Below are 8,429 nucleotides of genomic sequence, written 5' to 3'. Positions count from 1 at the left end.
AAAGTTTCATGGAAAAAAGATCCCTAATGAATTCTCAGTGTTTTTTAATATTGTGCCTCTTCTACAACAATGATGGCTTTTGGGAACTCTTGCTCACTTATGGGACATGTGGGTCATTCAAAAGCTTGAATATTCATTATGAGATGAGCTGGAACTGGATGTGCAAGATGTTTGGTTGAAAACTAAATTTTATGTAAATTCTACGGTGATGTTTTCTGGCTCAGTTAGAATCCATTCTACTGTTTATCTTTATACTAATAATGGTCTCTTGGGCTTCTTTTTAAGCCTCTCTGTATACTTTTTTTTCTCTTTTAAAATGAAAGATGAAGATCCAAAGAAAACAATTTTTAAAGATAGAAATAGAAACATGAGGTAAAAGGAATTAGCAATGCAATCTCTGCATATATTATGTGGAAATCTTCTGCAAAATTACAGCTCAGAATTCTGTTCCTAGGACATTAACCATTTTATGTTTCAATAGTGTTGCTGCTCCGGTTCCCCATATTTCAAAAAAACCTTTGGATTTGCTTTTGATTTCTATTTCTGGATATTTTTGTAATATCTATTAAAATATTCCTTCTCCAGAGGGGTAAATTCCCTTCTCTGGAAGAAATAAAATCTGTGACATAGCTCTGAAATGAGAATTAACCTTGATTACTACAGTAATTTACTAATCAAAACTGGAGACCTGCTAATCAAGTCTGAATTACCAGCTGCTTGATTTTTATAGTGACATAACCAAAATTGAACATTTGGTAAACAAGAGTCTTATTTATGAGGGGAAAAAATTGGCATATGGCCATATTCATCTTAATACATTTATCACTATATTGTTGTGATTTTCCTATCTGCTGATGTAGGCAACCCCCTTCTAACTTCACCCATACGCCTTACCCCAAAAAGATGAACACTGAATTTTAGATTACCCTAGAACTGGAGTGAGAGTAGACAATCTCACATTTCAAGACACATTTAGTGATCTACCTGTTGGGTTTGATCCCAGGGATGAGACTGACCAAAATATCATAACACCTTTATATCAGAGAGTTGGTTAGAAAGCACCTTGGATTAAAGGAAGCAGAAAACTGAGAACAGAAGCGAGAAGAATGGAGAAGTGCCAGTAGCAGCTGGGGAAAGCTGCAGCAGGAGATGGAAAAGAGCGTCCATGTGGCCAAGGGGAGCAGGGAGCAGGAGGGGACCCAGGGGACAGTGAATCACCCAGGGCCTGACGGAGGAAGCCACCGACCGCTCCTGTGAGTAAGTGCATCACTCATATAAATGGACAACGCACCGATTATTACAGCCTATCTGATGGGCCTGGGATTTTTAAAGTATTTGTCTGGTTTCTGTAAGTGCAACTGATTTCCTGTTTTTAATATATTTTTTTTTAATCTGAATTCTGTTCGTTTTTTCAGCTCCCAGATGGCATCCTGGATCCACTGACACGCAAAATAATTTCCCAGTATTTTCTTTAGTGAATGTCCTATTATGAACAAGCAGGAAAAGCCCATATTGTACAATTCTTCCATAGCAAACCTGATAATTAATATAAATGAAGACAAGCCCCCAAAATGGGAATGTTTGTTGTTGGAGCTGTGGATAATATTTCATTAAGGTGTTTTGTGCACTTTTTTTTTTAATCCTGTTCAAATGATATTATCATGGGTAATCGTGCTGTTAAAAATGTAAAGAACAGAAACACGAATATTTCATTTCTAGAATCATGTTTACAGCTAGAAATTCTCAGGAAGTCAGGCTTTTTCCCATTCTCTGGGTGTTACTTTAGACCTAATCCTTCATTCTCTCAATTCTCAGCACAGAAAATATAAACTAAAGCTAGTGCTGCTTCCATTTTTTTCACCATCTTATCTCACAAACCTGAAATACTGCTTCTCCCTTTAAGTCTTGAACGCACTTGGGCCTAACAGACATGAAGCAGCATAGGGATGCCCTAAAATGCACTGAGTGGTTTATAGGGTATTTAGACCTTGAAGTACGTGTGCATTTAGTGACTGTATATTCAAACACGACCCTGCAAAGCTGCAAGGGATGGCAGCTCAGCATGGGCCAGCCCCACGTGCAGCCTGCAGAGCCTCCCGGATCTCCTGCAGCACGGGCAGCCCCATCGTGCCCCGCAGCAATTAGAGCAGCACACGCAGCTAACTGACTTTTCTTCAGAGTGCTTTTAAGTATCAGGAAAATGTGAGCAACTCTAAGCTGACACAGAGAGTGCTCTTCCTAATATTGTGTACTCCTGTCAGGAATGACAACTGTGAGGATAAAGATTCCATGTTTTAGGGATGGATTCTGTAAGTACACTCAGCGGGCAATTACTTAGAACATTTGGAAGGCCAAAGAAATAAGAGTGAAATAAGGGGCTTTAGGCAGAGTTAAACAAGAAGGGGATATTTCTCCCCCGGCAATTGGAATAGGACTCTGCTACACTCCATTTCATGTCCCTGCTTCTCCCTGAAGCCATGTCCGTGCATCCAGAAACTTTCCATCAGAAGTGCTCAGTCTTGCCTTACCTGTTTAGGATGACCTTTACACGTGTCAAAACTTCAGAAGCCCAACAAATCCATCTGGAAATTTGATCATTTCAGGCTGTACTGGGAAATAACAAGAGCTTCACAGAGAGAAGGAGCATATAAAGTCACTGAGGAGGGAGTACATGCAAGGAGGGAGTGATTGGTATGGAGGAAGGCCAGAAAAAAGGTAGAAAACAACAGCAAAAGTAGTGTCAGGAGTACTGGGAAGGGGAAGGAAAAATGGTAAAGCGAGACCATAATGCTCTACTGGCTCGAAAGTAATGAAGAATTATGAAAGCATTCATTTATTTATTTTCAGCCAAAGGAAAACAAACAAACAAACAAGTAGGGCACAAAAAGAGGAAGAAAAACAACAACAAAACACAAACAAGCAAAAACCCAGAAAGTAGAACATGTGACGAAAAAGAGCTGTGAAGGAAGTGGAAACCGAGAGGAGAAACAAGTGGTGGGACTAGAGTGATGTTGGGGAGGAGGCGGCACAAAGAGATCTGACATACAGGGCTTTTAGGTAAGTGAATTTTATATGTGTATGTCATTTCCTACTTTTTATTGCACTTCTCTGGCAACCATCCCATAGTTCCATAACCTGTGGGTGGGTGGGAGGAGGTGGCTAAGAGGGCAAAATGGTAGTTTTTTGGCAGAATATTGACATGACTTGAGTCAGGCCATTACTTGTGGCAGTCATGAGACGAATAGTGAAACTGGGTTAATGGGGCAGGTGTTTATGAATCCTACAGGCTAGAGGAGGCTCAGTTTTCAAAACCTGACTCACACAGAAAGGGAGAGGCCCAAACGATTCAATCTGGTGAAAGCGATGGAGAGCAGTGGTTTTGGCACTGCAGGGGCCACAGGGACCTATTTCAGATTTACAAGACGATTCTCAACTGTCAGGTATGCTCCAGTCTCTTAGCAGGCTTAGGAAGGTGGATGTTGCATAGGTTTCTGTATTGTCAACTTCCTTTTTCGCAACCATGGGATGGATTTTTTTTTTAAGTGGAAAATGAGATCCTGATGCACAACTATTTAGTAAAACATTACTTTCATGGAAAATGTTCTGAACTCTGGAGTCTCCATCTTTTCCGCGTACCTTTGTTTCTTTTTGCTCTCCATTTGACTCTTCAGAGGCTTTTTTCTAATTATCTTGTCTTGGATTTAAAATGGAAAAATTTCTAAAACATGCGGTGTCAAATAAAATGAGTTAGGATTTTGAAGACTCTGATAAATCACTCACAGAGAGTGCTCCTGCTTCCCCGTGTGCTTCTGCCCTCTGAGGATCCGTAACTTTTTGATTTGGAGGCTGGATCTTGATCATCACATTTAGTAGCTAGTGATGGAGTTCATTTGCCTGATTTCATGTAATCCCTTTTATAGTCCATCTACACTTTTGTCCTCCACACCATCCTGTGGCCACGAGTTCCATAATTTCATTATGCATTGTGAGGATAAAGTTCTTCTTTTGTTTGTTTTAAGGTTGATGCCTGGTCATTTAATTGGGGCTCCTAGTCCTTGCATTTCTGAGAACTGTTGAATAATATCTCTATGTGCTAGAAATAAGGCTTTTGAAATAAAAAGTTCTCTTACAATCTTCAAATCTTATGACCAGGCAAGCTCTGCCTCCTCCTCCTTTTGCAAAAAATTCCCAACTCCAACTGCAGCTTGATGAAATTAGAATTAGCTAAAGCAAAAGTAGTTTCATGGTGTTCATACTGCACAGATGAGTAGCCTTAGTCTTATTTTGTATCTGTATGGTTTCCTTCTCGTGTCACATCACAGTGCTATTGTTAGTTCCACAGGATGTGAGACAGTGGATTTGCAATGTCACAAGCTGTGGCACAACTATTAAATCGTAATTATAGTAATAGGAGAGTATGTTCATTGAGTTCTTTGCAACAGGAGAAAGGGAGAAAGCCTGGCAAGTCATATACATATGGGTACGGATGCTTGCCATGGGGCAGCTGACATGCTGCTACTCTACACCCTGCTTTCACCTGTAGTAATCCACGTATATGCCAACACTTGTAGTTTCTTTGCCTCTTTGGTCTCTGTCCAGGTAGAGAAGAAGCCGATAACTTTGTTGGCTTGTGTGGCACAGCAGCAGCATAGGTGGTCCCAAGGGAGCTGGTGTGCAGAAAGTGGGGCAGAAGGATGAGCTATTTTCCCCAATCTACCATATTTTGACCTGTGCAGGGCAGGAGCGGGTGAGAGAGAGGATGTGAGGCAAAACCAGTGTTTCCATCTTCCTGCAGACAGCAGTTATCCACAGCTCCTTTTTGCAGCACATTCCAGTTCTGCATTATTTTGTATCATTGCAGTCAGATTGCTTTACAAAGAGACAAAGAACACGTTCCAGGATAAAATCAAAACTGCTATGAAAATGCACAGCGTGTGGCAGTTATTTGGAGCAGTGGTGAGAGGTTAAAAAAAGAGCTTGACCCTAACACAGAACCAAAATTAATGCAAGAGACTTTAAGATAACACAAGGTGTGGTGGAACAAAAACTATGAGGGGCATCTTGTTTATATTCACTTATGGCAATCAATATTAGGCATTTAAAAAGAAACAATAGTGTAATGTTTTTCACTGAATTGCATGAAGAAACAGGATAACTGTAACAAATATCACAAAACATGTCACAAATCAATTGTATTGAAAATATCTTAGGTTTCTTTAAAAAAAATTGAAAAGGAAGCAGCACAAGCAGGAGGAAAGACAGCACACAAAGATTTACTTCTGAGTGCTACAAAATATTGAACTAAAAATAACATTAAAGATGAAATTTGCAATGAATCTCAAGCTGCTAAATTCCCAAAGGCTGGGTCTGCCAAAGGCTCTGTTGGTTTCCTCTGTTCTTTTCTGTCTTTATTTAAATATTTTATACAGTTGTCTATGTTCATGTGTAGTGCGAACTGTCATTTATATTTCAGTCCACTCTAAAATGGATCTTAGACTATCTCAAGCTGTGCACTGCAGTGAGTAGTTTTGAACTGAGAGGTAAGTTGAAGTTGTGGGGACAAATGAAGACTGATATTTAATGTAGTTTTTGTGTACTTATATTTTGCTGTCATGTACTTTGCCTTAAAACTGATTTGTAATTTTATGGGTTTTGTGGCATTATGATAAGAAGTGATGTGAGTATGGTTTCCATTTAGCAAATACATTGATGTATTCTTGAGTCGGAGTGTTTGACTGTGGGAATTCTGAATTCTGACCTTAGGGTTTAATGTTTAGCAATAACAACATGCAAGTTTAGATCTGCAGTTTTAAATGCTGCTTCTTGTGCTTTGGACTTGCCAAGGTAAACATTTTAAAACCAGCCAGTCTTATGCTTATTTCAGATCTACTTCTGTGATAGGCCCACATGGTGCTAAATATCCTCATGTCTCCCTTGTCTCAGGAATACAGGGAACACCTTATCCATGGAGCTGGCTCTGTCACCTGGGATAGATCCTTCCACCCATCTGGGGTTGGAGGAGGAAGCAGAGAGACCTTTTATATCCCCTATAAAGACAAATTGCAGTAGTGATGGTGGCTGGAGCACAGAGAAAACTTCCTAGTTGTCCCTGCAGGGTAGAAGCCCCTGGCTGGGGGGGACAGCACAGGCAGAACCACCCCCAGCCATGGGCAGGCTGATGGAACCAGCGACAGATGCGCGTACAGTGCTGCGATCCCAAAAGGAGAAAGTGTTCCCTGAACGGGTGGTGCTGCCCTATCCTGACCTTAAGACCTGTTGCTGATACATAGTGCCGTCTATTACATTGGTGAGAAATGTTAAGATATATTAAGATGTGATTCTGCATTGTTTTTTACATCAGATTGAGGAAGAACAAAATTAGTGATATTGGACTCTATTTCATTAATTCTTATAAAAGAGAGAATTCTTAAGAAATTATGTTGCTTTCTTGCTTCTGAGCAGTAATCATACAAAATAAAAATTTTAAATAATGACTATTAGATTAGAAGTCTAAGAAGCTTTTGCTACTTGGGAGCTTTGACTATTAAAGAATTGATAAATTGCCACTGAAATACAAGCACTTCTGCAATATGATAGATCAAAGATCTTTTTTTTCCCCAATGCAGAGTTCAGCTGAGACTTTTTTTTTGCCCATCTTCTTTGCAAATTAAAAACATTCCTTTATTTTTATTTGAGTGATCAGTTTTCTAGAAGGGCCCAATTTGTATGTTGTGACTGTAGTAAAATTCTTATTCACAAGCCTTTAAGTAGTAATACAGCATGTTGGCATTATGCAAACCTCAATACATCTCAGCGCTGCTGTCGAAAGTATGTGGTATATCTCCTCCACGTAATACAGATGCAAAGGTAATTAATTATATTTCATAAAGTGATATTTCTTAAAATATTTTGACCACATTATTAAAAAGTTAACTCTTCTAAGTACGGCTTCTACACTAAGTTAGCAGAAAGACTTCAGTATGTTGTGTTTTAGTGGACTGTATACCATAGAAAGGACTCAAATGACTGAAATGTAAACCTTGGAAAGACACTTTAAAATCGTGGCTTTTTAGAATATATTAATTGGATGCCAGTATAGTTTTTTGTAAAGGCTTTTTTTGTGGATTAAATGCCTATTATTATTTTATAAGCATGTTTAAATCCACTCTGTGATAATTTGTATTCTCTAAAAATGTTTTAAATTAAGTAATACTGAAATATGTAATGAACATGCCACATCAGACTTTTTAAGGGCAGAAAGTACGATGATATCCTTCAGAAAATATTTCTAAAATGTGCGATTTCCAACCCACCTACTTACTTGTAAGTTGTGTTAAAGCTACAGTTGATAACAAAGTCTTGTACGTGTGGATCATTGGGTAAACGCTGTCTGTCAGTATAGCTGGAGGAGACAGACATTTTTCATTTTAAGATATTTTGTAAAGAAAATCGTTACGTGGGTGTCCACAACTTGGCTGTTGATCTTAGGTCAGACACAGTGTATACACACTGTTATAGCACCCTGTGTTCAAAGAGAGGGAAATCCTGCCTGTGGCCCCGTGAAGGTTCAGTCCTACAAAATGCGGTGCAACCTGATCCAGCAAAACACTTAAGCACACCCTTGGTTTTAAACTTACGGAACAATATGTAAGTTAGATATGTACTTTGCTAAAAGATGCAGGATCAAATAAGTATATTCCTGAAGGAGGTAGATAATCTGTGAAAATAAATTGCATGGCAAAAATGTATGGATAGCTAGATAGGTAATCAAGGAAGCCTTTGATTTCGGTACAAGAAATACATTTACAGTATTTTGTTTCACATTAACCCTTCAGTAGTCACTACCACACTTTGTATCTGGCCATGAAATTTTCATCTATGTAGTTTCTTTCTTTGGAACGTAAAGATTTAACAGTCTCTGAGCCTGGTTTGGCTGATCTCTACATTGATGACAGAAATCCCAATTTTGCTCTCTAAGGGCATGATTGGACCAGTTGACATTTATTTCGGCCTTGAAGAAGGACATATTACTTATTTTATATATAAAATATGCCAAAATAAGATTAAGAGACTTTATGTACTTCGTACAGTAAGACAGCGGCACATAGTCATAGAACTAAGGCTTCCTTCCTCCCTGACTCTCCTTCCTTGCTTTTGTACTTTTGATAATGTGTCTGCATTCCCATAGCAATATTATTCTGGCACATGATAATGCAATAGTTTTGAAATATGCTTTTCATGTGATGTGTGAAAACATAAAATCTATAGATGTGCAGTATACATGGATAGAAGAATTCATATCACAATGTGTAGCTGCAAGCATAATAAATGGAAACTGATGAAAGGGGAATTTTTCTACTGCTGGGATTTTAAAGAATTAGACAAATGTATGTAGTTCAAATAAGGCAGAATATTCTGCTTCTTGTCAT

General features: G+C 38.7%; 1 long non-coding RNA gene across 1 annotated transcript; it reads left to right on the top strand.

Annotated features, from left to right (window-relative positions):
• Positions 1 to 783: 783 nt before the first annotated feature.
• Positions 784 to 5,541, top strand: LOC139829057 (uncharacterized). Its single transcript, XR_011741276.1, has 3 exons — positions 784 to 1,257; positions 2,848 to 3,057; positions 5,474 to 5,541. It is a non-coding gene; the product is annotated as an uncharacterized lncRNA (long non-coding RNA).
• The last annotated feature ends 2,888 nt before the right edge of the window (positions 5,542 to 8,429 follow it).

This window comes from Patagioenas fasciata, chromosome 13, assembly GCF_037038585.1.
Source record: "Patagioenas fasciata isolate bPatFas1 chromosome 13, bPatFas1.hap1, whole genome shotgun sequence".
Lineage (NCBI taxonomy): Eukaryota > Metazoa > Chordata > Aves > Columbiformes > Columbidae > Patagioenas > Patagioenas fasciata.
The sequence above is the reverse complement of the archived record's forward strand: the minus strand, read 5'-3'. Positions and strand labels throughout refer to the sequence as shown.